The sequence below is a fragment of the Lissotriton vulgaris genome, chromosome 10 (genome assembly GCF_964263255.1).
Source record: "Lissotriton vulgaris chromosome 10, aLisVul1.2, whole genome shotgun sequence".
NCBI classification, from domain to species: Eukaryota; Metazoa; Chordata; class Amphibia; order Caudata; family Salamandridae; genus Lissotriton; species Lissotriton vulgaris.
Genome location: NC_141698.1, coordinates 644198325 through 644222994, shown reverse-complemented (window position 1 = coordinate 644222994; position 24670 = coordinate 644198325).

Genomic DNA, 24670 nt, shown 5'->3' with positions numbered 1-24670 from the left:
TGAGCCAGAACTCAAGCAATCCAGTATTGTTGAGCAGAATTGCACAAAACTTGATATAATTGTAGACTTTTACACAGAGGACTGCCTTTCCTTCATTTGGTGTAAATCTGTTTAGTGGTTTTTGAGATATTAGCATTTGAATAATGATTTAGCCAGGCTTTAAAGGGATAAATTATGGTGATCTTGACAGATAAAAGTGTTTTTGATTTACATAATACTGTATCACCATTTGATGAAGTTGCATGACATTTAGAAGATGCTGAGTGTATTAGCACTCTCTTTCCATTTCAAATTGATTCAAATATATCAAAGGTGGGGACAGTTAAAAGGGGGAGTCAGAAATGTAGCCTCCTTTGACAGTGGTGGCCGGGATGGATTGGGGTGTTGGGGCGCAGGTGGGAGTGAGGGGGGTGTAAGCAAACAAAACAAACCAACAAAAAGCGTACCTTGTCACTGCGTCCCTCCCACATTGTCTCTCCTCCGTGTCCGGGACCAACAGGAAGCAGCAAGAACCCAGGCTCCCCATAGCCAATCACTACGCTGCAATGCAGCATTGTGATTGGTCTAAGCACCGTGGGGACATGGGGGGGAAATGGGGACCTGTACATGTTCTCTAACCAGGCTGTAATGCAGCCTGAGTGGAGAACATGCTAAGTGTGCATAACGCTTTGGCCGGCCCTAGACAGCCGGCCAAAGCGTCATGCGCACTTGCAGTGTGCTCACCACTACTCCTCTGCCCGTCTCTGTGAGCAGAGGAGACCCACCCCACCCAGCCAAGACACTGCAGCAGGAACAAATCAAATGATAATAACATCAAGTTATTATCATTTTATTTACCCTTCTTTCACTGCTACTAAGCAGTGGAGCGATGCTCCTCCACCTTAGTCGAGGAGCGGCCACTGTCCTTTGAGAAAGTCACATGAAACTTTGAAAACATTTAGCCTGATTATCCTTTGGTAGGTATGGCAAATTTTGTGCAGATCCATCTAGGGAGCAAAAGGCAAAAGTCTAGGAACATGTTCATGTGCTAAGAACTTGGTGTATTAAATCTGCACGAAATTTGATAATTTTGATAATCTCAGTATGGTAATCTTAGGTTTGATGCAGCACAAACAATGGGTGGGACATGAAAGGGGAATTCCATCATCATTGATTTGCAAATAAATGAATTGCTTTTTTATAGATCTGTATGACACTTAGCAGAAATGCAGGATATTTAGCTTACTACTGATATTCTAAGAGTCATGCAAATCTGCCAAGCAGAGGCACAGTTAAAAGGAGGTTGAAAAAGTGCTAAATTGCTAATAACTTGGAAACTGTTTATTGAATCTGTATGAAATTATACATTTTGTTAGCAAGTTTGCAGCACAGTAATATTTATTTTAATGAAATCAATGGAGGAGGGGGGAAAAGTTAAAGGTAGTCAAAAGACTTCAGTTTGCTAATTTGTTTGTGTTTTTTGATACACTTGTATGGGATTTGGTAGTCACTTGGCATGTTTAACCTTCCCCCTAATATGCTGAGTTGTATGCACATCCATAAAGTGGGCACATTAAAGGGGTTGAGACCAAACATGCTAATTAGGAATTAACTTTGTCACTCTTTGACAAATCCGCGCAAAATTCATCAGGAGTTTTGTTTTTAGTTGGTGTATAAACAAAAGACCAGTGGAGGGATCTCACGTTTTATGCACATATGATATAGGGGTAGAGAAAAAGTTACAGGGGGGCAATACAAGCTTTGATTTCTTAATATCTTTGTCACCATTTGATAGAGTTTGGTTTACCTTATAAACAGCCTGGGCAAAAGGTTGTTGGCCACAAGGTAGGTTGACTGCCTGTGTCAAACAATCGCTGCACACAACCAGTGGCTAAGTACAGCAGTAGTAAACCGCAAGGTGTTTTCTTTTTCAGAACTGGGCCTGAGGCCGGGCCCTGCAGTCCAACCCTGCTGCCCAACCGATTGCTGTGCAGAATGGGGTGGAGTGCAAGTGATACAGAGGCAGTCTCCTTCATCACCATTCCTACCATGCACCCACCACATATATTCACAATAACACCAGTTAAATAATTTTACCTGTCCATATAAAATACAATTAAAATGAAGTTATGGTTACTTTCGCCTCAATGCACGTTTTAAAAGCCCCCATGAATTCATGTAAAAAAACATAGTTAATGTGTAGTGATGATTACAAATCAAAACCAAAAAACACTGAATAGTATGTTATCATTAGACCTACAAGCCTTAACAAGTACAACAGTCATGCAAGCTATACCTCACTCCTTGAACAGAGTGCTCATGGCCTCACCTTTGATGTAACAGATGCATTTACAATTATCAGAAATAATCTTATAGATGAGATTACATATCAGTTTACCTTCAATGCTATGAAAGATACAACTACAGTGGCTTGAGTAGGTGTTGTAAAAATTGAGTTATTTATTGGGGTGGATGTGAGTCCACCATAAGGAAAAAGCAGCAAACTTGCGAGGGTAAAACATTTTTAATAATTTAAACCTGGGCTTAACTCCTTGGTAGCTATGACACAGAGCAGGCTCATTTACTTTAGACAATATATAAATTATTTTAGTACAACAAAGCAGTTCAAAAGTCAAGAAACAACACATTGAAAATCCCACAACCTATTTCTAAAAGGACATCAAAATTACAAAAATTCAATAAGGGGAACTGGAGCATTGAATTTTTAAGGATATAAGGAATAATGTGCTAAGAAAAATAAAAAGTAAAGCCCCATTCAGAAGTTACTATTTGTGGTTGACAGTAAACTAGGCATTATTTTAGCTGACTGCGTTGGAGCACAGGTTGGATACACCCGTCAGGTCATCCTGGTCAAAGTCTTTACTTTTACACCTAGGGGCTTATTACTATGTCAGTCGGAGCTGTGTCCAACTGACACTGCTTCTGTCTCTGAACTGACCGACCTCTGGTCGGCAGTTCTGACCCCATGATTATGATGTGACTGAACACTGTTTGGTCACATACTCCCTTTTCTCTATGAGAGCTTGTGTTATGGCCATAACACAAGCTCCCATAGATAAATGGGGGGTGTCAAAAACCCTGCACCTTGTGACTGGAACCCTATGGTGCCTGCCACACAGTGTAGCAATTTACAGGAAGCCCTAGGTACCCCCTCGACCCCCCAACTGTAGGCTGCAGAATCAAGGGGCCCTGCTTGGGACCCCCAAAGTTGCTTTTTGACAGCCTTTTTATGTCAGAAAGACCAGCACGGAAAGGCTGTCGGAAACAGACACCGCAATCCCAACAGCGCAAATGCCATCGATTGGGGTTTACGGCATGGTTCCTGCCCACCGGAAAACTCAGAGAGCCGGTCGCAACAGCATCAGAATGACCGGCCGGTTTATTCTCCAGCCGCCGTCATCGTAATTCGGCGGTTCGAATGCAAACTGAATGTGTCAGTTCAGAAGACTCCGACTCGGCCGGAAAGCTTCTGATCAGTGGTCAAAGGCTTTTCAACCAACATCGTAATTGGCCCCTAAGTTTCTGAAATAGAAGTCAAAATTTTCAACCAAGGCTGGTTTACAGGCTGTGTCTGCCAAAACCCTATCAACGTTGGATACCCATGTCTCACAGGTTCACCTGGGGTCTTGGGAGACCTAAAATGTTCAAAGCTCAACTTTTCAGACTTTCTAGTGCATCTACTTCTGGTCGCTTCTAATGTGCCAGGGCCTAAGGAACAGCACTTACGAGCCCGGAATCTCTCAAACAAAGGCCATTGTCAAGGTTCAGCCTAGTTCCCCTTGTTACTGGTCAACTGATCACTCTAAAGTAAAGGCCTTCTGCAGGTTGTTTATCCCTGCAGCTAAACAGGAGGTCATCTAACTGCCACCTAGAGTTCACTTCTTGGTCCTTGGTTAAAGTAAGAGAAAGTCCAGTTCACCACATTGTCTCAAGCACACAGTTTTCTTCTATTTATCCATAGGTTCAGAGAATGTTCTGATGAGCTGTGGGTGAGGTGCCATTTTTGAAGGACTCTCTAACCAGTGTGTGATGGTGAATCTTGGATACTCCATTAGGTATGGGGGAAAACATTCCAACTCTTCGAACTTTTGCAGCACACCCTGTTTGCCTTGCTGCAAACTATCCCACAGCTCACCATCCTAAGCATAATTCAACATTCATCACCTCCCTGCCCTTTTAGGCTGGTTTTGTGCAGCCCCTCCTTCCCAGCTATACCAAACTAGTTCTGGGTCCAGCTTACCCTCCTACTGGGTTGGCGCCAAGTTTGGCTACACATGGCTCAGGGAACAAAGACTACTCTTCCCCAGGTCTCCCTTTATACTTAACTATGAATAATAACGTTTCTCTTCTCAACTTTTTGAAATTCCTGAATCGTTTCCCAGCTGCCCTTCCAGAGCTGATAAGAGTCACATACCTCAGTCCCATTCTTTCTGCATAAGGTATAAACAATTATTCTGGGACTGGTTTTCACTCCTCATTAAGGGACACTGATAGTGGCCAGCTGGTTGCAGGCTAATGCTTATTAGCATACTGGGGGCTCAGGCAGACACAGAATAACTTCTAAAAAGTTACTTTTCCTTAATGTGTATTAAAGAAATTAAACTTCAATAGTGGATTGCATTTTTAATAAGCATTAAAAAAAAGGTAAAATTATCTCTGCAACGTGTCTCAAACCAAAAATAGCAAAATTACTATTTTATCTGAACTTTAGTTTTTTTTATAGGATATCTACAGCCTTCTGCCTGGAAATATAATTTGAGGGCTAATCACTGTAGGTACATGTGTAAACTATAATCTTGCATAAAATATGTTTAAATACTAAGCACTCTACCCGTGGACTGCAAGGCTACTTATGAATGACCTATTTATTATTTGAAAGTAGGGTTCTTTTCTGTCAGAAAGTCATCAGATGAATTCATTGGGATAATAATACAGATGAACAGATCCCTATTTATATGAAATATAATAGTGGACCTGCCCCACCTTTTTGTTCTTCTTTAAAATAGGCCTACGGGTGCACCACATAGAGAAAAAAAAAGTAACCCCATATTTCAGCACCATACAGGGCAGCACCCCTGTCTTGGATTTTATACATTGTCACTGCCAGGCCAACAAATTAATGGGTACAGCTCCTATAGACCTTGAGCAGGCCCCCCGTTGTCTGGGCCAGCTTCAGACTTGTTTTCTTCATTTGCGCACCCCAGTCCATATTTTCCGTGATTGTTATCCCGAGGTACTAAAAAATGGACACCCTCTCTAGTGCTCTTCCATCTAGACCGGGGTTCAATCTAGAACTTTTGCTTATGTTATATAAGATATACTTAGTTTTCTGGAGATTTATCCCCAGACCCTGGTTTCTGCAGAAGACACTAAAAATATCAACGGCCCTCTAGATCCCCATAGGTGATTTTGAAAGCAAAAGTGTGCACACAGCCTTGACAAACACCTCTTTCAACTGATAGGGGCGCAGTAAGTTCTCCATTTTTGCCATACATACATATACTAGCAGCCCGTCCCGACGTTGTCCGGGTATGAATTGCTGCCGGCCAGTAGTATATTGTTTTGTAGGATTTCGTTTAGGTACCATATCCTATCTGTGGCAGGCCTGTGAAAACATACGATTCACAGTGCACTGCTGATGCACTTAAGAGTGCGCATTCAGTAGTGTGTGAACTCGAGTTTCCCTACTTTATTTTTCCTTGCAATATTATATAGCGCGAACTTGACAACATGGCATGAGCACAATTTACATTACAGAAGAACACATTCATTTGTGGTAGGCACTGGGAGACAAATCGATTTGCCTGGAATCACAGGATGTTGAGCTGATGCCGAGATTCGAACGTAGCTCCCCAGCTCTAAAGTTCGCAATTCTAGAACTTGTGGCGGGAGGTGTGTCTAAAAGTGTATGTCGTTGCAGGCCATCAATGAGAGAGACCTGTGCATTTTTCAAATGGGTGGTGAAAAAATATGAGTATGTTGCTGGAGATGTGGGCTGCCGTGCCACCAATGTACTTACCGGGGGAGGGTAAACACCCATTATTCCGCAACTTTCTTTCCGCATACCATCACTCCGCATACTTTCATTACAAAAGTACCATGACTCCGCAATGCCATTATAACGCATGGCATTACATTTTGTATGCTTTTACCACGCATACATTGACAACAAAAATTGTTGTAGATGCATGAATGGTAAAAGCATGTTTTTTTAATGTTTGGATAAGGTAAGTATGGGTATGGGGTATATGTTTTGGAGTACTGAGGATAGGTATGGGTTTTGGGGTACAGGAGTATTTCTAGGGTTCAGGGCTAGGTTTGGGTTTTGGGGTATAGGGGTATTTTTAGGGTTCTGGGGTAGGTTTGGGATTTGGGGTACAGGGGTATTTTAAGGGTTCAGGGCTGGTTTTGGGGTACAGGGGTATTTTTAGGGTTCAGGGGTAGGTTTGGGTTTTTGGGTACATGGGTATTTTAGGGTTCAGGGGTAGGTTTGGGTTTTGGAGCACAGTGGTATTTTTAGGGTTCAGGGCTAGGTTTGGGTTTTGGGGTACAGGGGTATTTTTACGGTTCAGGGGTAGGTTTGGGGTTTGAGGTACAGGGGTATTTATAGGGTTCAGGGCTAGGTTTGGGTTTTGGGGTAGAGGGGTATTTTAAGAGTTCGGGCTAGGTTTGGGTTTTGGGGTACAGGGGTATTTTAGGGTTCAGGGGTAGGTTTGGGTTTTGGGGCACAGTGGTATTTTTAGGGTTCAGGCCTAGGTTTGGGTTTTGGGGTACAGGGGTATTTTTACGGTTCAGGGTTAGGTTTGGGTTTTGAGGTACAGGGGTATTTATAGGGTTCAGGGCTAGGTTTGGGTTTTGGGATAGAGGGGTATTTTTAGGGTTTAGGGATAGGTTTGGGTTTTGGGGTACAGGGTATATTTATGGGGTTAAGATGGGTTAGTGTTTAAGGGTGTTGGGGTATTTTAAGGAGTAAGGCTGGGTTATGATTATGGGGTGCAGGGGTATTTAAAGGGAGCAAGGTGGGATTAGCACACGATATGAGACATGGCATGAAGGGCGGAATGTACCACACGCCCCCAGCATTTGTCACGCCCACAGCACACGCCCACAGCACAACGCAGACACCCCCACAAGGGACTACTTTGCTGGCACGGTACTTTTACCTTTTAAATGTATATGGTGGGCGTCTGCATAGTCTATGTCCTTCTGATGCAATTGCCCTTTCTAACGCTGTATTGGGTGTTGTGATAGGTGCTGTGATTCCTGAGATTACCCGCCTCAAAGGTTTGGGCTCACTCTTTATTATATTAGTATGGATTTACTTGTTTTGTCATTATGCCACAATGCTAGCAATGACCAGCAAGGAAATACCACCCAATTAAAATACATACACCTTAAGAAAGTGTTACAATCCACATTCTGAATGATAGTAATATTTTTCAATGAAGGGAATTTTTTGTATTGTTTCACAGTTGATTGATTTTCAGAATTTACTGCCCAATAGGTTTGGTTTGCAAATATCGTCACTGTATACTTTTAGACACAGTAAAGGTCTGTTGACCGGGAATCAATTGAAATGCATTTTTTATTATCACCTCAATATTTTACTTTTTAGAGAATTCATTTAATTATGTTTGTCTATCAAAACTAACATGTGGATTGTGTTTCAGTAACTTTAGCCTAAGGAGAAGGTGCACAATCAGCTGCAGTTCTTTTTGCCAACAATATTTCCAAGGGGGGGGGACTTCCTACTACAGGGCCACTTTTGCTAGACAGCGAGACTTTGTTCGTAATAAAGGGCTTCTCCTTTCTCTAGCAACTGAAGCATCATTAAACTCAAGGAGAAAGAAGTGGCATCCTAGTGAAATCAACCTTACAACCAGGACTGAAATAGGTGGCAACATCAATGATTCAAGGGCCCCTGAGCTTCACTGTTCAATTAGTTCTGCTATCCTTAGGTGTTTGGACAAAACATCTGATAAAAGAATGCCATGTTACAGAAATATCATGTCAAGAACTTCAGACTTCAAATATACCATCAACAGCATTATCGAGGATAAAAATATTTAATAGTGTTGTTTTTAATATTGTTGAAAAAATATTCATATGGTAAATATTGTTGCATATAATATTGTTTTTTCTAGTTAACTAGTATACAATGTATTGTTTTTTTTATATTCTCTGTCTTTATAATGTTTTTTATTATGTTTTTATTTTTGATAATTTTTTATTTTACTAAATTGTTTAAATTTGAATTTGAAATTGTATTAATGTTTTTAATTAATTATTGAAATTGTCTTTAGTAGTGGGAAGTTGGATTAATGAGGATAATGTATTGTGATTTTAAAAAATATGTTTTTTTTAATTTTGAATTCTAAGGTTATAATTTGAAAGCCATGTAAACTAATTGTTTTGAAATTAAAATTTGTATTATTATTTTTCATAATAGTTCAATTTTTTATATATTTTAATCGATTTTGGCAAAATCATAAAGTAGTATATTAGGATTTATTTTGTTGTTTACATTAAAAATATTATTTTTTAAAATTATATACAAACTTTTTACTTTTGTTTACAAACGTTTTACACTGTAAAGATTTTTGGATGATTTAGTAATTTAAATTCTCTGTAATTGTCTTTTTAAGATTTGTGAATAATGGGACATATTTTAAAAAATATTAAAAATTTTAAAATTAATTTAAATGCAAATTTTTTAAATTACATGTTTTATATGAAGGTTAGTAGTTTAAATTCGTTTGTTTAATAGAATATGTTAGTTAATTTTGTAGTTTACTAAAATATGAGAATGTGCAGTATTAATTGTGAATTTTACATTTACATTTTTTAATTTTCTAATTATAAAATATATTTTCAACTGGATTTATAAAATTAGAAATCTATACTTTCCAATGCATTCCCTCACATTAATATAGATTGGAGAGTGATTACTATGGAGCCTATTGCGATGGCAGTCGGAAAGCCTTCGGTAGCAGGCTTTCCGACTGTCATCGTCGGTTTCAATTCTGACCAACTGATAATGATGCAGTCGGTCCGAATTGAACCCGTCGAGCAGTTGAAACCTGCTCGTAATCCTAAAGGGCGGACCTTTCCGCCCTTGGGATTACGATGCATGGTTTCCGGCATGTTTTCCATGCCGGCCTGTCCGACATGGAAACCATGTCATCGTCGGTTTCAATTCCGACCGACTGATAATGATGCAGTCGGTCCGAATTGAGCCCGTTGGTCAGTTGAAACCTGCTCATAATCCTAAAGGGTGGGCCTTTCCGCCCTTGGCATTACGATGCATGGTTTCCGGCATGTTTTCCATGCCGGACTGTTCGACATGGAAACCATGCCGGAAAGAACTATTGGGGTCCACCTGCAGGGCCCCCTTTGTTTGCGGCCTCGGTTTGGGGCCCCTCTGTTGATCCCTGAACCCCGTTGCAGGCACCTTGAGGTGCCTGCCACAGGGTGCAGGGATGAACCACACCTTCCTTTTCCCTAAGGGAGCATGTATTACAGCTGGTTTACGGCCATAATTCATTCTCCCATAGGAAAATGTTGGAATGCAACTGAACAGTGTTCGGTCACATCCTAATGAGTCAGGTGGGACCTCCGCCCGGGTTTCGGTCCCGTTTATGGGATGATGTTGGGCAGACTCAATTATGCCCGACATCGAAATTGCCCCCAAAATGTCACCCCTTTAGAGTTTAACGCCTTCCTCAAGTTGGTTTAGATTGAAGTGGGAATAAATAAATGTTACCCCATTAGTGTCCAACACCTTCCTCAAGTTGGTTTAAATTGGAACGGGAATAGTAATGTTTACCCATCTTCTGTCCAACACCTTCCTCAAGTTGGTTTAGATTGGTGTGGTAATAGTAAACACCCCCACTTTGGTGTCCAACAGCTTCTCCAAGTTGGTTTATATTGGAGTGGTAATAGTAAATGTCACCCATTAAGGGCCTTATTACAAGTACGTAGGTCCACAGGACCGCCTTACTTGCTGTGGTGGTCCGACCGCCTCCAACACTGCGGGTCCACCTGCAGTATTCGGAATGTGGTGGTCGGACCTCTACAGGACTGCCACGTCTGCTGGGGATCCATGATGCCACAGCAGTCATGCAGTGGAAAGGGACAGCAATATGCTGGCGGTGCAGCTGCAGCACCATTGTACATATTATGAGTTGCCTGTCCAAATCCCCTTTCATGGCGGTGAGCCCACAATGAAAAGGGTGTCAGAGAGGCACAGACAAACTTGGGCCTGTGGTGCATGAGAGGTGGCACATGTTGTGCCATGTGGAATTGCACCCTGGATCCTGCACGGTGTGGTATGCACGCCACTGTGCAGGAAAGTGCTGCAGGTGCTATCACGGCGACAATCTGCAGATAAGACTCACCAACGAGAATTATACATCCGCCGTCAGGAGACCGCCTCCATAAGACCGCTGCAGCACTGTCTGCCCACCATGGATTACAGTTGTTTTCTGGTGGGCCTGTGCTCGATGGGCTTGAGGGTCCTTCTATCAGCGTGGCAGTGGTGGGCTGACAGGGGGACTTCCAGACTCATAATAGGGCCCTTAGGGGCTGATTACGATGGTGGATTGAGTCTGCCCGCCATCATAGCGGGGATCAGGACCGCCTGCCTGTAAGGCGGCAGTCCCGCACCCCAAATTACGATGCAAATGCAACCGTGGCGGCTGCATCCAGTAATTTAACATAGCGGCGGTTGCTGCTGGCTGCAGCTCCTGCCCACTGCTCAATGACCATTGTTTTGGTTAAAGTGTTTGACTAATCTAATCTTGAAAACTATTTATAAACTATTTTCTTGAGTGTACTAATAATGATACAAAATGTCATGACTGTGCGAAGTGTGCGCGTAAGGTGTGCGACCCCTCCCTGCATGTATTTCAGGGGACACGCAGCGTTCGCGACTTTGGCATATTTTCAAAGTTTGAAATCTCACTATAGAAAGTTAGAATATCGTATTGGAATAAACACTTTCACTAATATGCTTTTGAAAATATTGTATGAACATTTATTTATAGTTTATAATTATGTATAAAATATTTTACAGGTGTGCGAAGCGTAAACGACAGGTGCGCGCACCCTAAGCGACTTACTGTCAGCAGAAAAAGAAAGATTCTGGTTTCAATTTTCATTCTGTAAGAGGGAGGATCCATCCTTATTATATTCCTCTTATTATTTGGCTGTCTTGCTGACAACACCTGCTCCTTGTTCCTCTGTACCTTTTTTTTCAATTTTTGTGTGTCTTTTGATTTTCTTTGTTACATTATGGCATATAGTCATGGAGACATCGATCCATTGGATCTGGGGGATGACAAGATCGTGAAGCCTGTCAAAAAATAGGGAGGAGAGTATCATATGGGCCTTTTTTACAGTGCCCGAGGGGCTCAGATAAGAAATATTCATGCAGGACATCAAGTATGAAAAAACGGCTTGAAACTCTCTAGAGTGACAGTGTACATATATATAGTTCAGTCGTCTTTCTGCTGCACTTTCACTGAAAAGGTATTTATTAGATTTGCCTACTACACCTTTTGGCCCTATAGACTGGAATTGTGAATTACATTTCTCATTTGACTCGCGTAGTCAGCTAAGGTCCAGCATACCATGTTTCGTGTAGATCCAAGTTCCATGCAGGTAAAAAAGTTAGAGGAGAGTGAAAATAGTTGTGTTTTCCCTTATAGCTCCCATGGGAAATTTTGTTTGTGCCTACAAGTTGAAACACTGAACACATTTACGCCAATCCGGCTATGAAAGTTGAATATTACTCAGAAAGTGTGCTTTTATTTGAAGTGTGTTTTTTGCACGTGTACTATCTGAGAGTGGTTTCTGTATGTCTTTCAATTTTTATGTTTCACTTTTGTATTGAGGTATTACACGAAGAGTATATTTGTATATACCGTTATCTATTTGTCGCTTGTTTTTTTAAATTGTTCTTTCTTTGCTTCCTTCATAATCTTAATTATTGTCACTTTTATGTTTGTGCTTAGTGCGTTTTTATGCGGCTAGTATTTAGATTTACACAACAACGCTTATCTTTATCCATCACGTTATCTATCTAAATGCCCCATACATTTCTAGACAGAGCGCTATCTGTGTGTGTATTTTGTTTCATAGAATAATACTAGACAACCTCAGATGTGGAAAAGGCACAGATTGATCATAGAGTGGAAAGCAAAGTACACACAGAGTAACTATTATGCTCTACACGTTTACAATAAAAGTAAACACGCCGGTGACCATTATCCCAAGGACCTTTGCGCACATAGGGCCAGCCCTTCATGGGCTGCGAGCAGCGATTGCGCAGCTTTCCGGTGAGCTCGCCTCAGAATTCATGGGCATATGCATCATTGAAAATTGCCCTCGCAAAGGGTGTGAATCGCAAAATTCGCCCGTTTGCGAATGTAATTTCAACATTTGGGATGCATCATAATTTATGTATTTTTTCGCAGTTTAAGGATTCACAATTTTTTTGCAAATTCTTAAAATTTTACCGCAGTTAAGGATTCGCAAATATTGACAAAAAAAGTGCATGCATGAAAATTTGCAAATTGCGATTTCTTAAAAATTTGCAAATTAGAATTCTTAAAATTAGAAGAAGTCAGACCAGGTGGTAAAATGTGATAAACAATCAAAGCAGGTGGAACTCATTAGGATAGTATTAAAGGGGCCCCAGAATGACTCCAAAAAGTCTTACAATGGCAGCACTCTTTGTCGTGGCACGGAGGCTGAGGCTGAGAGCAGCAGCAATGAGGAGTAGGAGGATACAGGAGAGGATTTTTAGAGTTCGCGTCACCTTCTAGGGCTGACAGAAGCTGAAATATATGATAAGTATAGACTCAATGCTGACACAATCTTGGATTTGATAGATGAATTAGACCCAATCTGGCAGAGACATACACGCAGGAAACAATCCATATCAACACATGTACAGGTATTGTCTTCTCTATACCTCCTTGCGTCGGGGTCCTTCCAGGGTGTCATAGCTAGTGCTGGAGGTGTGTCCCAGAGTTCCCTTTCGCGTTTTTTCAATGCTTTCCTCAATGGCATGTGGCAAAGGATAAGGCATCACATTACATTTCCCAGCATTTGCTACAAACAAAATTAGATTTTTACAACATGGCACATTTTCCCCATGTGATTGGCTGTATAGATGGCACGCATGTCCCCATTTGTCCTCCAAAATGAATACATTTACCGCAACTGGGAACGTTACCATTCACTTAACATTCAGGTGATATGCAATTCAAGAACTATCATTACTGACTTAGTTGCAAATTACCCTGGCAGTGCCCATGATTCTTACATTTTTAGGCATAGTGGCATCCCCACACGACTGCTTGCTGGGAAATTCGGAGATGGATATTTGTTTGGTAAATATATCCCTCTAATTGTTGCACATCTCTGTACCATTTTGTCACATTGGACTCCTAATTTGTATCTTCCATCCCATTCCATAGGTGACAGTACATACGCTGTGAGGTCATTCATTCATACACCCTATCTGAATCCAGCAACACGGAAAGAACAGCACTACAACAATGCACACATAGCAACCCGCAACATAATTGAGAGAACATTTGGTGTACTGAAATTTCGGTTTCGCATACTACATAAGACTGGCGGGGCTTTACAATATCGTCCTGAGATTTTCTGTAAAATAGTTGCAACATGTGCCATGTTGCACAACTTAGCCACTAGAAGAGGCTTAGCACTGGAGGAGGAGGATGTACTGCCTCAAATTGATAACCAGCCACAACAACCACAACCAAGACTACGTGGACCTGATGCAGCAGAGGGTAGAAGAAGGGCAGAGATAACTCAGCATTACTTTTGATATAGGTACGAACTACACAACACATCTTTGTGCATAACTCTATTCTTTTAATTTTAAAATTGTTAGCATTGAATCAGGGTACTTGAGACATCTTAGTGCATGCAGTGTGCTGACAGCAAATTAAAATGCATTTACTGTTCATAGTCTTAGCAATGCAGTTTCTTCAGACGTCCTTTGTTCCAAAGCAATATAGGGTTTTGAGTCATATCCTACTTCTTGCGTCCACGCACCCTTAATGCCTATTCTGTGTTTCTCCCATCAACCGTAGTTGGGCTCTCTGCACTGTCATGTCTTTTGGTGCTACGGCGTCCCCTGGCCACCACAGGTTCAAGTAGGCTACTCACATTTGAGCCACCATCACTCCCACCACCATGTAGTAGGCTTCCACTTGCAGCATACCCTCTACTACATTCATGAGCTTCATCATGCCCATGGCAACATCTCCCCAACATTGTGATATCTCCACTTGCATGGCAACTGCACGTTTTGAAAGCTGAGCAATAGTGTGGCAAAGACGGTTCATCGAGCTAGTGTACCCCTGCATGCTGGACATTGCTCTATGATGCCTACGGTCACTTGCTAGTTGCTGCGCTGGTATTGTTGTACACAGTGCCTCCATTGCTGTAGCCACACGGTCCAGTTTCTCAGAAGTTGCCCTCTGTCCTTTCTCGATCACATTTGACATGTGTTGAAGACAGTTGTGTATGGCACCAATGTCATGACTGATTTTAACCATTTTGCCCTTCATGACACATATGTCTTTGCCTTGCAGGCGCTGTACTTTAAGAATGTTAGCCTCCACAACACTGGCATTCCTCTCATCATCATCTGCTGTTTGGCTCTGGGAATGTCGCGGCCTGGTCCTATAAAACTGTTTCAACCTACTCCGGATGCTCTGCTGTGTTTGTGGGGTTGCTGGGTTTTGGAGCAGCTTGTTGTTCTGGGACATGTACATTCAGGTCATCCTCACTCTCTGACTATTGCAGTTGGCGCACTCTGCTTCTGGGACTTCTATGTGCAATTGTGGGTGAAGATGTGGCTGCATTAGAGTCACCTGTCTCTGGAAAGTCCTGACTGTGGAACTCGGCCCCTTCATTGGCATTACTGTCCTGTTCTGTATCTATGATTGAAATAGTGCAAAAAGTTTGTTACTTTTCTTATTTGCACTTGTGACTGTGTAAAATCAGGAACATTAGAAATAAATACTTACATTTAGCATGACATGTCTCCTAATCTTTAATTTATAATGTGCAATATTCACTTTTGAACTCATTGCCTATGTACTTCACACTAAAGTTTTCCTTCACTACAACTCCCATGATGCATTGGTACAGTAAGTAAATGGGTTCTGGATACTGCTGTTTCATACATATCAATTACTACATTAGGGGGATACATTCTTAGCAACTATGACAACCTTAGGGGTCTCTTACACTCACTTTTGCATGCAAAACACATGTTAGGCTCTTATCTAAGGATGTGCTGACATGGTCTAAGGTGTCACTTTCTATGACACCAACAACTGCCTCTGTTGCAAGGGTGCCTTCCACCAAGTCCTCAAGGGGGGTATTAGGCCTATCCCTGGATGGTCCTCCGCCGGTCCTTTTGGCTGCCTTTATCCTGTTGCAATCCTTTCTTTTGTACGATCGCGCAGATCATACCAGCGCTTTTGTAAATTGTTAATGTCACGGTGGGCAACCCCAACAGCCTTAACTTTTGCTTGGATTGCAAGCCACAGTTTCCTTTTCACAGCTTCAGACACTTTTTTAATGATTTTTTCCCAGAAAGCTGCTCCTACCTCATGGTTACTTCCTCAATCATAATTTCAAGTTCCTGGTCACTGAATTCAATCTTTCTTTTCCTAACATGTAGTTGTTCTCCTGCATTTTCTGAGGCCTTTCCCCTTTTGCTGCTGGCTCAGACTCAGCTGCAGTTGCTCCTAGCTGTGCTCCAACTGCCAACTGTCTCTCCTCCAGCTCTCCCTGGGAACAGATGTGTTCAATCAGTGGACTTGCTTCCTGGTTGTGATGTAATAGGAATGCAGCAATATGGGTAATTCGCAATTTGTGAAATCGCAATTTGCGAATTCTCAAATACAGATTCTCAAAATGTATGCGATTCGGTAAAAATTGCGACTTTTACTGATTCGAAAAAAAAAAGCAATTTTAATGATTCATTGCATTTTGCGCTTCCTTATTTGCGATTCCTTATTTTTCGCAAATAAGGAATCGCAAAATGTAATGTTGATGCATGTGCCCCTCAGTCCCCAGCCCTCGGTCCATTCGCATCTGGTCCGCCCTTCTGGGTTTTTCTTTCTTTTCCCTTCCAAACACACAATAACAAGATTTTCAAGATGCAAAACCTGTAAAAACATGCGTTCTTCTAATCTGCACTTTGTTTTGTAAAGTTTCACCATGAAGCATTGTGGTTTGATGTCATGGCATGTCACTCGAAAACAGTTTTTAATCAGGCAGTCACTGCTCAGCCTAGTCATATAAAATATTTTTGTCAATTGTTTCCAAGGTGCGCCTGCTTCTATTTGAACTCTGCATCTGAAATTAAATCTATTTACAGTAACATTTTAGCGTCCCTAGTTTCCCAGTATTTTCAGTCTCTGTAACAGTTGGCAGGGCCAAAGAGTGACACATATATTAATCTGTTCTCAGTTGGGCAAAAAGGGGACGCAAGGGGCACTCATGCCTGATGCGGAGTCCATGTGAGGTCCATTCCGCAGATGTGTATACTGAAGAGTCCTTTTAAACACTGACATGTAAAACAACCCAAGAAAAATTAAAACATGCATTCACGGGTACATGGTGTGTGTGTGAGGGAGGACCCTAGAGGACTGATATATGATGGTTGACATCAGAAAGCCTAGAAGCTGATGTACTCCTAAAGGTTCCACTTGCAATATTTAAAGGTATGTAAGTAAAGTTTTATGAGATTGTTTCATACTTCAGCCTCAGTACAGGCAAACCCCTTCATTCCCAAGTGAATACAAAAAGGCAGGCTTTCCAAATACTTTGACACATAAATGGAGTTGCCCCCCCTCTTCTTTCCCTCCTCTCGGGTCTGGGGTGATTGGGTTTTCTATGCAAACCCTAGCAACCCCTCCCTGGCTCCGTTGTGGTAGTGAAATTGCTAGACATGTAACAAGAATGACCCTGCATTCATGCTGCTGAATGCCCCCTCCCTTGATAATAAGCACCCGCAGCCCCCACTCCTCCCTCCCGGCTGCTTTCTGCAGTTATAGAAAATAGAACAAAAGTAAACACTTGGGCCAGCTTCTGTGTTCAGAAACCTCCCCAATAATAACACAGACTTGGGGCTTTGTGGGGAACCTGAGGGATCGTCAATTCTGGCACTTGGGGTTTGTTCTGTGGCCACGGCCCGAGCTGGCCTATCCCAGGCACCCCTTTTGTCTGGGGCTCCGATAAAAAGCTATTTTTCCTACCTTCTGAGGCCTTTTCAGTGCCAGCCGACCTCCTACAATGCCACCTCACCGCAACAATCGTTCAGCCTGTGGCATGACTGCCCTCTGCACACCACCAGGCCACAGCTTACTAAGTGACACGAGCTGCCGGGAGAGCTCTCGGTAACAATTGGAACCAGCGTGTGGGGGAGAAAGAGCACCTCAAAAACAACATGCAACTAGAGGAAAGAGGAGCGCACGCTCCTACAGCCACAGTCACTTGGTCACTCTCTGAAGAACTGGCCAGTAGTCCCTTGCGGTATTTGCATCTGAAGTAAAATCCACTCACAGTCAAAATGCTACAATTCCTATGGCAGCCGAAATACATTTAGGGCAGCTTTTGGGACACTATACATTTTCGTACCACATTGTGCAGGGAAAAAAAGTATATGTGATTGAAAGTACCAAACAGTATTATAAACGATATCAAGGCAAGGCCTGGTTTCCACGTAATATCGCCATTACCCATGTATTACCTGGTGATGAAGGGTTCTCCAGTCACCAATCCCATTTCAACTTCATTCATTTCATTCAATACCTTTATTCGGTTGTTATACAAAAAGACAACCATAAAAGTACAATTAATAAATGACAATTTAAAATATAAAACAACAATCATGATACAGCAAAACAGGCTTAATAAATTTCATGCATGAATTGATTTTCATGATCCAAAAACATTTTTTAAAAATCCAGAGACAGATGCAACAGTTAAAATGTTGTCTAGTTTCTGGATAGCTAAAAAAGCAGGGCGACACTGATTGAAATCCATATATTTCAATATGGGCAAGATCCATCTTTTCCTAGGAATTGTATAAAATCTGCAAAATAACAGGATATGCACATCCGATTGATTGGACAAATCATTGCATGGGCATTTGCGAAGTTGCCTTGTCCAGTCACTCATATAGGGAAAACTTAAAAGTCTAAATAAAATATTTAACCAAAAACGCGTTAATAGGAACCTTTCAAAATCGCTCATGTGTAACTTAATATACGGTTGGATGTCACTTGTAATCATTGTTAACTGGTGGGCAACCACTGTGTTTTTTTCCATTTCTATGTTAGTTCTAAGATCTCCCAGGTACATCAAACAAAGATTTTACAGTTCTTTCCTAGGGATCTGACACATAAGTAAGGGATCATCATAGTAATCTTGGTGGCCTATTTGTATGAGAAACATCTTTACATAACGTAACCATCCCATCTTACTAACATTATCGAGGGTCATCGTGTCCCTAAAAATAGAACGGTTAAAAGCACACTCCTCTGTAGTCCATACCCTGTGCCACAGAAGAACTGGTTGTACCTTAATGACGTCTTCTAGGTACGGTTGTCCAAGTTCTGCGTGGCAGATATACATAGATACACTATCCGGGACTGCTAAAAGATGTCTCATAAAACAGTTTTCTGCCACTTGCATTACTTTCACATTTGCATATCCCCAAATACCCGCACCGTATATGGCAATTGCTACACAAGTTGCATTATAAACGCATAAAAGTTCCCCAATCGTTTTTTTGCCCATTTTTCTACTAAAAGTTATGAGGGCAATTATAGATTTAGAGAATAGCAATCTCCTTGTCTTTATTGGTGTATTCCATAGGCCAGATTGATCAAACAAAATACCTAGATACAGAAAAGTTGGGGTAAAATCCAGAGGTTTTGAATTAATGTACATTACTTTTTTCTTTTTGTCTGCCCCTGAACCGCAGTTCATACAGAAAGTTTTTGTACAATTAATTTGCAAATCCAAATTGGTCATGAAATGGGAGAATGATGTAACCATCCTTTGCATAGCCTGGGGCGTCCGGGCCATCAAGACCGCATCGTCCGCGTATAATAGTGCTGGGACAGATCGATTAGATATCATAGGCATATCCTTGCACTCCCGCAGCAATGTTCTTTCCAGGTCATTGATATAGATTGTAAATAAGAAGGGGCAAGGACACATCCTTGCCGCACTCCTCTTGCAATACTAAAAGGCTTAGTGCACTCTCCATTCTTACCAAATCTAACTGTGGCCCATGCCCCCTTATATAGGTCCCTAAGAAAAAGGATTATATTTTGCTCAACCCCCAGTTTTTCCAGAGTTCGCCAAAGCTTGCTATGGGTGACACAATCAAAAGCAGACGTTAAGTCAACAAAAGTTAAAAACATGCGACCACCCTTAGCTGTAGTGTATTTTTCTAAAAGAATATGCAAGTTAAGGCCCTGATCAATAGTGCCAAGGCCCTTCCTAAATCCATATTGAAGATCACTAATTATTGAGTGTTCGTCAGCCCATATTTGTAATCTATTTAAAATCACGCTACCGAAAATCTTAATGGTTGAGTCCAATAATGAAGTTGGGAGATAGCACGAGAATCTTGTTCTTTCACCCTTTTTAAAAATAGGTATGATAATAGACTCAAACTATGATGATAACAATCCATTCGAGCAGGATGCATTAAAAAGTTGCGTGAGAAGTGGACCCCATAAGCCATATTATTTTTATACAGGTAAACCGGGACCCCATCGGGCCCGATGCCTCTCCTCCCAAACTAGCTTTAATACCCAGGGTCACTTCATTCAGGGTGATACCCAGATCCATTTTCTTATTAATGTATGAGGTCACCTCGTCCTCTACATTTGCGATGGGTATTTGCTCTGATACAGTCAAAGCTCTATATAAATCTGCATAAAACTTTACCCATTCGCTCTCAGTAATAGCTATCTCTACCCTTGCCTTAGATCTATCATTAAAACATGGGGCATTAACTGCTTTCCAGAAAGCTGCAGTCTCTCTGCTTAAAGAAGCCTCACACAAAGAGTCCCATGCTTCCCTTTTCAAAATGTCCTTTCTCTTTTTCAGAGTCTCCTTATAAAATTTTTGCAGTTCCCTGATTAGGGTCTGGTCTTTATCAGGGGCATTTAAGGCATGCTTCAGATTAGAGTAGGCCTTAGTGCAAACAGTATCAAACCAGCTCGCTATTTTTTCTTTAGGGTTATGTGTTTCTCCCCACAGGCTACTCTTAATTTGTGAGGCAATTATCATAAAATATTTAATAATTACAGAGTTTTCCGAACTGTCATCCAGACAGGCATTGATACTAAATTCGCATTTCTTAATTAAGTTATTAAGGAAATCCTCAGCAACTACCTTTGTCCATTTTAGGGAGTACCCATTTTGTCTGTTCAGGGCAATATTACCTATATACTGCCTAGATATACTATCTCTGTCATGGTCATAATGGGGATTTAAAATTTCAATACTTAGAGGAAAATGATCACTTAATGCATTATCTAGAGTCTTAAAATGTTTAACTTGCTCTCTATATCTGGCCGATAGCAATATGAAATCGATTATTGAAAAAACTTCTCTGCCATTAAATGTGGGACAAAAAGGGACCTCAGGTCGACACATTCTATTGGCAAAGCCCAAATCACAAGAAAAAAAAATTTCATTCAAGAGGTCCCCACATACAGTATGTTCGAAATGCATTAAACTGATCTCTTTGTTCAGCATTATGCCACATGTCCCTTGTTCTCTTCTTTTACATAATGAACAATTAAAATCCCCTCCCCAAATGACAAAGGCTTCTTTGGTTTTCCCTCCTAACAAACATTTAATATCTATAATCAATGCTATCAGCATTACTTCCATTTCCTCCGCAGGAGCATTATTGTAAAAATTAACGATAATCAAACATAGCACTATATCAATATTTATCCTAACCATATGATAATATCTAATATTAAGGGGTATCTCTATTTTTTCACATTTAAAAAGGTTCGATACATAAGTACACAGCCCCCTTTTAGCCCTGCCAAGTACTGAGCCTATTGCTGGTGAAAATAATGTTTTGAAACCGCACAAATTATGTGCCTCTTTTACCCAGGTCTCCTGTAAACTAACTATGTCATACTTGTTTATAAGTTTAACCCAGATTTGATTGGTCACCTTTGTTCTTAAACCTGCAAGATTCCAGAACATTATCGACCACATGCCCTTCTTTGTTATGATCTTCTCCTTGTTAATGCGACTTAGGTTATCATTAGCATTAATGATATTTCCAGTCGGGATATTCGCTGCTATGTCGCTTCCATTTATTATGCCAATCTTTCCAGGGTTAAGTGTCGCAGATCTTACCCTTGAATCTACTTGTAAGCGCATTGCTCTTTCAGGGGCATCTACAACCAAAGGTGTTACATTTTAAAATTTAGACACAGATTTAACAGTAGCATTCCCTATACTCAGTCAGTCTACCCCCTCGAACCCGTAAAGCGTATCAAAACGATTGAACGTAGGGATGTAAAATTGTTTTTTATGCACAATCACAGGGCCTCCTCGCTGTGTCCCAAAAGGATCCAAGTTTGATGCAGCAAAGAAAGATGGAGGGTAAAAATAACTTAGATCGAAAGTTTGAATGCCACCCATTCCTCTTTGGTGGAACAAATCACAAATATGTCGAACCACACGTCTTTCCCTGAAGTTAACAATGACACAATCGCCAACTAGTTCCTTTGATCTATGACCCACCCAACCTACTCTTCGAACATGCAGGATTTCGTCATGTATATGGGGTGGAAGGGGTCTATTCTTATTTAACCAAAAGGTTACCTTGTTTTTTAATTCAGGGTACGTTTCTATTTTGTCATTGTCCAACTCAGGGACCCCAGATAGAACAACTGAGTATGGAAATGAATCTGGTGGAAGATCTATACGTGGGTGAGTACTTTTTTGTTTTCCAATATTTTATATTTCCTTAGCTGAGGGTATAATTTTTTTAACCTGTCCGGCTTCCCCAGGTTCCTTTACCACCCCCCCCCCCACCCCCCCCCCCACCCCTTGTCGTCCCTCCCTTTCAGGAAGCATTGTCCTGTTTTCTAAAGTTAAATCACATTGAATAGATCCATTTAATATTAGTGGGGGTATAATAGTTCTAATCGGAGTGGGGAGTTGGATAATTGTACTTGTGGATTCTCCTGTTCTAGTGCTTTCCCCTACGCTTTGGCTTATTTTATTCTCAGCAAGTTTTTTCAAAATGACAGAATTAGCTGTAGTTGCCTGTTCAAGTGTTCCCAATCTTTCACTGATCCTTTTAGTCCTCTCTAACAAAGGTAGCATTAGAGACTTAATCAATTGTTCAACTCTTTCCATAAGTCCCTCTGCTCTTTGGACCACCGTCAGAGAGGGATCAACCGTTTTTACAGATGATAGCTTTGGCGAAGGAATAGAGCTCGGGGTAGGTGGCAAAGTTGATAAATAGGCATTGCAGCATTCTTAGTTGTTCTTGTTGCTTTTGTTCTCTTTTGACACCCACCCTTTTGTAAACCTCACCACGTTTCCTCTTTACAGTAGGTCCCATTCCTAAAGATTGTTTTAACAATTGGGAATTAGGATTAGTTCTAGATATGGACCTAGTAGGGAAACACGGCACAGTTTCATTAAGTGTGTTATCTGGGCATACATCACTGGATAAGGCAGTAACACTTGCCTCTTTCGTCACAGATTGATTTAATAGCTCCTGTGAATGATGATCATTACTATCTTCCCAAGTTAGTATCAGAATTGTGTATTTGGTTTACTATCTGTTCTGGCAAAGTAGCTGATATTAAACCTCCCAACAAGTATCGTTTCAAATACATAGGTTCTAGTGAAAGGCAACATTCAGAGCAATTTCGTGCTCCAAGACTGATGTGGTCCTAGTTATAAATTGGTCCAATGTCCTGGTGACACTCCCACCTGTCACTGCCTTCCTCCCTTACCCTATACGTGCCGCCATGAGTCCTTTGTAGTACACTATATATCACTGGCAAACATTATCCAATCCACGAAGCAAACAGAACATTCAAATGTAGTAATTAAATATACAGTACTAAATATTAACGATCTTACGGATATATCAATGTTCAGGGGTTGGCCCAGCCCAGTCTCCTTATGTATCGGACGGGCTCAGACGGGCCCGCCCTTGGCCCGGGCTACGCCCGGTGCGCACCCGCGCGCGTTCTGCGCAGCGAGGGTGACAATGTTCTTTAATGACCAGCGGGTGATATGAGGCAGGTGTGGCGTGTCTTGTTGCCCCCTGGGACCTGGAGTCCCTCCACAGTTCAATCCAGTCCTCGCAAATCAGGGCAGACAGCAGCGGGCGGCTCCTGCGAAGCGGGAGCGGCAAGTTGTTAAGTAGCTGCTGTGGGCGATATGAGGCAGGTGTGGTGGGTCCTGTTGACCCCGGGACCTGGAGTCCCTCCACAGTTCAATCCGGTCCTCGCAAATCAGGGCAAGACAACAGCGCGGCGGTTCCCCATTTCAACTTATAAAATGTATGTTTCAATATTATGTGGAAAGCAGGCCTTATCTATACCCCTTTCAGGAGCCATTTTGCTTTACCTTTCCCACTCCAGCACCCTCCCCTCTCATGGCCAGTGTCCCCTGCCCCTGCACACGGTGCATTGCTCTGTACTGTCCCGAGAATCGCTAGGCCTTAGCCTAAATGTTATTGTCTAAAAATTCCACAACTACAGAAATAAGTCCTATATTCACATTATTGTGACTGCGTCGTCCATAGCACATGTGGACGTATTGCTTCAGTACAGTGAATAGAACTTTTATGAATAACGTAAAGAAAGTTAGGTACATTATGTTAAATGGAAAAGTGGAAAAAGTTGTCATCAATAAGTATGGAGGCGCAATAGATTAATGTATTCAACATGATTGCAAATCTCCGTACCCCAGAAAATATAGTTACTGCAATATTCTACCCCACAATCTGCCTCATGGACGGTGAAAGTTGTGCACTCGTTCAACCCTCTCTTTTATGAGGCATTACAACTGCAGATACATGCACACACATATATACGTGGAACTCTCTTTATGTTTATCTACAGTTAATCCGTGTATTATAGTTTGTTTCTCATTAATACAACATTCTAACACAGAAACATGCACGATTCGTCATGGAAGTACAAATATAATGTAAAAATGTTTAAAGAAATATGTACCTCAATAATCTTGTTTCTGCTGGATTGGCTGAAACTCATACATAAACGCCTCTGTAGTTAACAATTAACGGGCTACAGCAGTAGAGCAATGAAGTGCCAGTGACAGAGCCTTTGAGGCATTTTTAAAAACATTTGGAACAATGTAAGCAATTTGTTTCATCACATTCCCTCAAATGTTGGCTACAATAGTTACGCCATTGCATTTACTAGCGAGTTATAATTCAGGGATAAATTATGAAATGCAAGCCAATGCCATTCCTAAAAAAGTAGGAAAAAAATGCATAAAATATACAGCATATATTGGGTAACCTGTAATTTGATCAATAATGCATATCTTGGTTCTGTGGAATCTG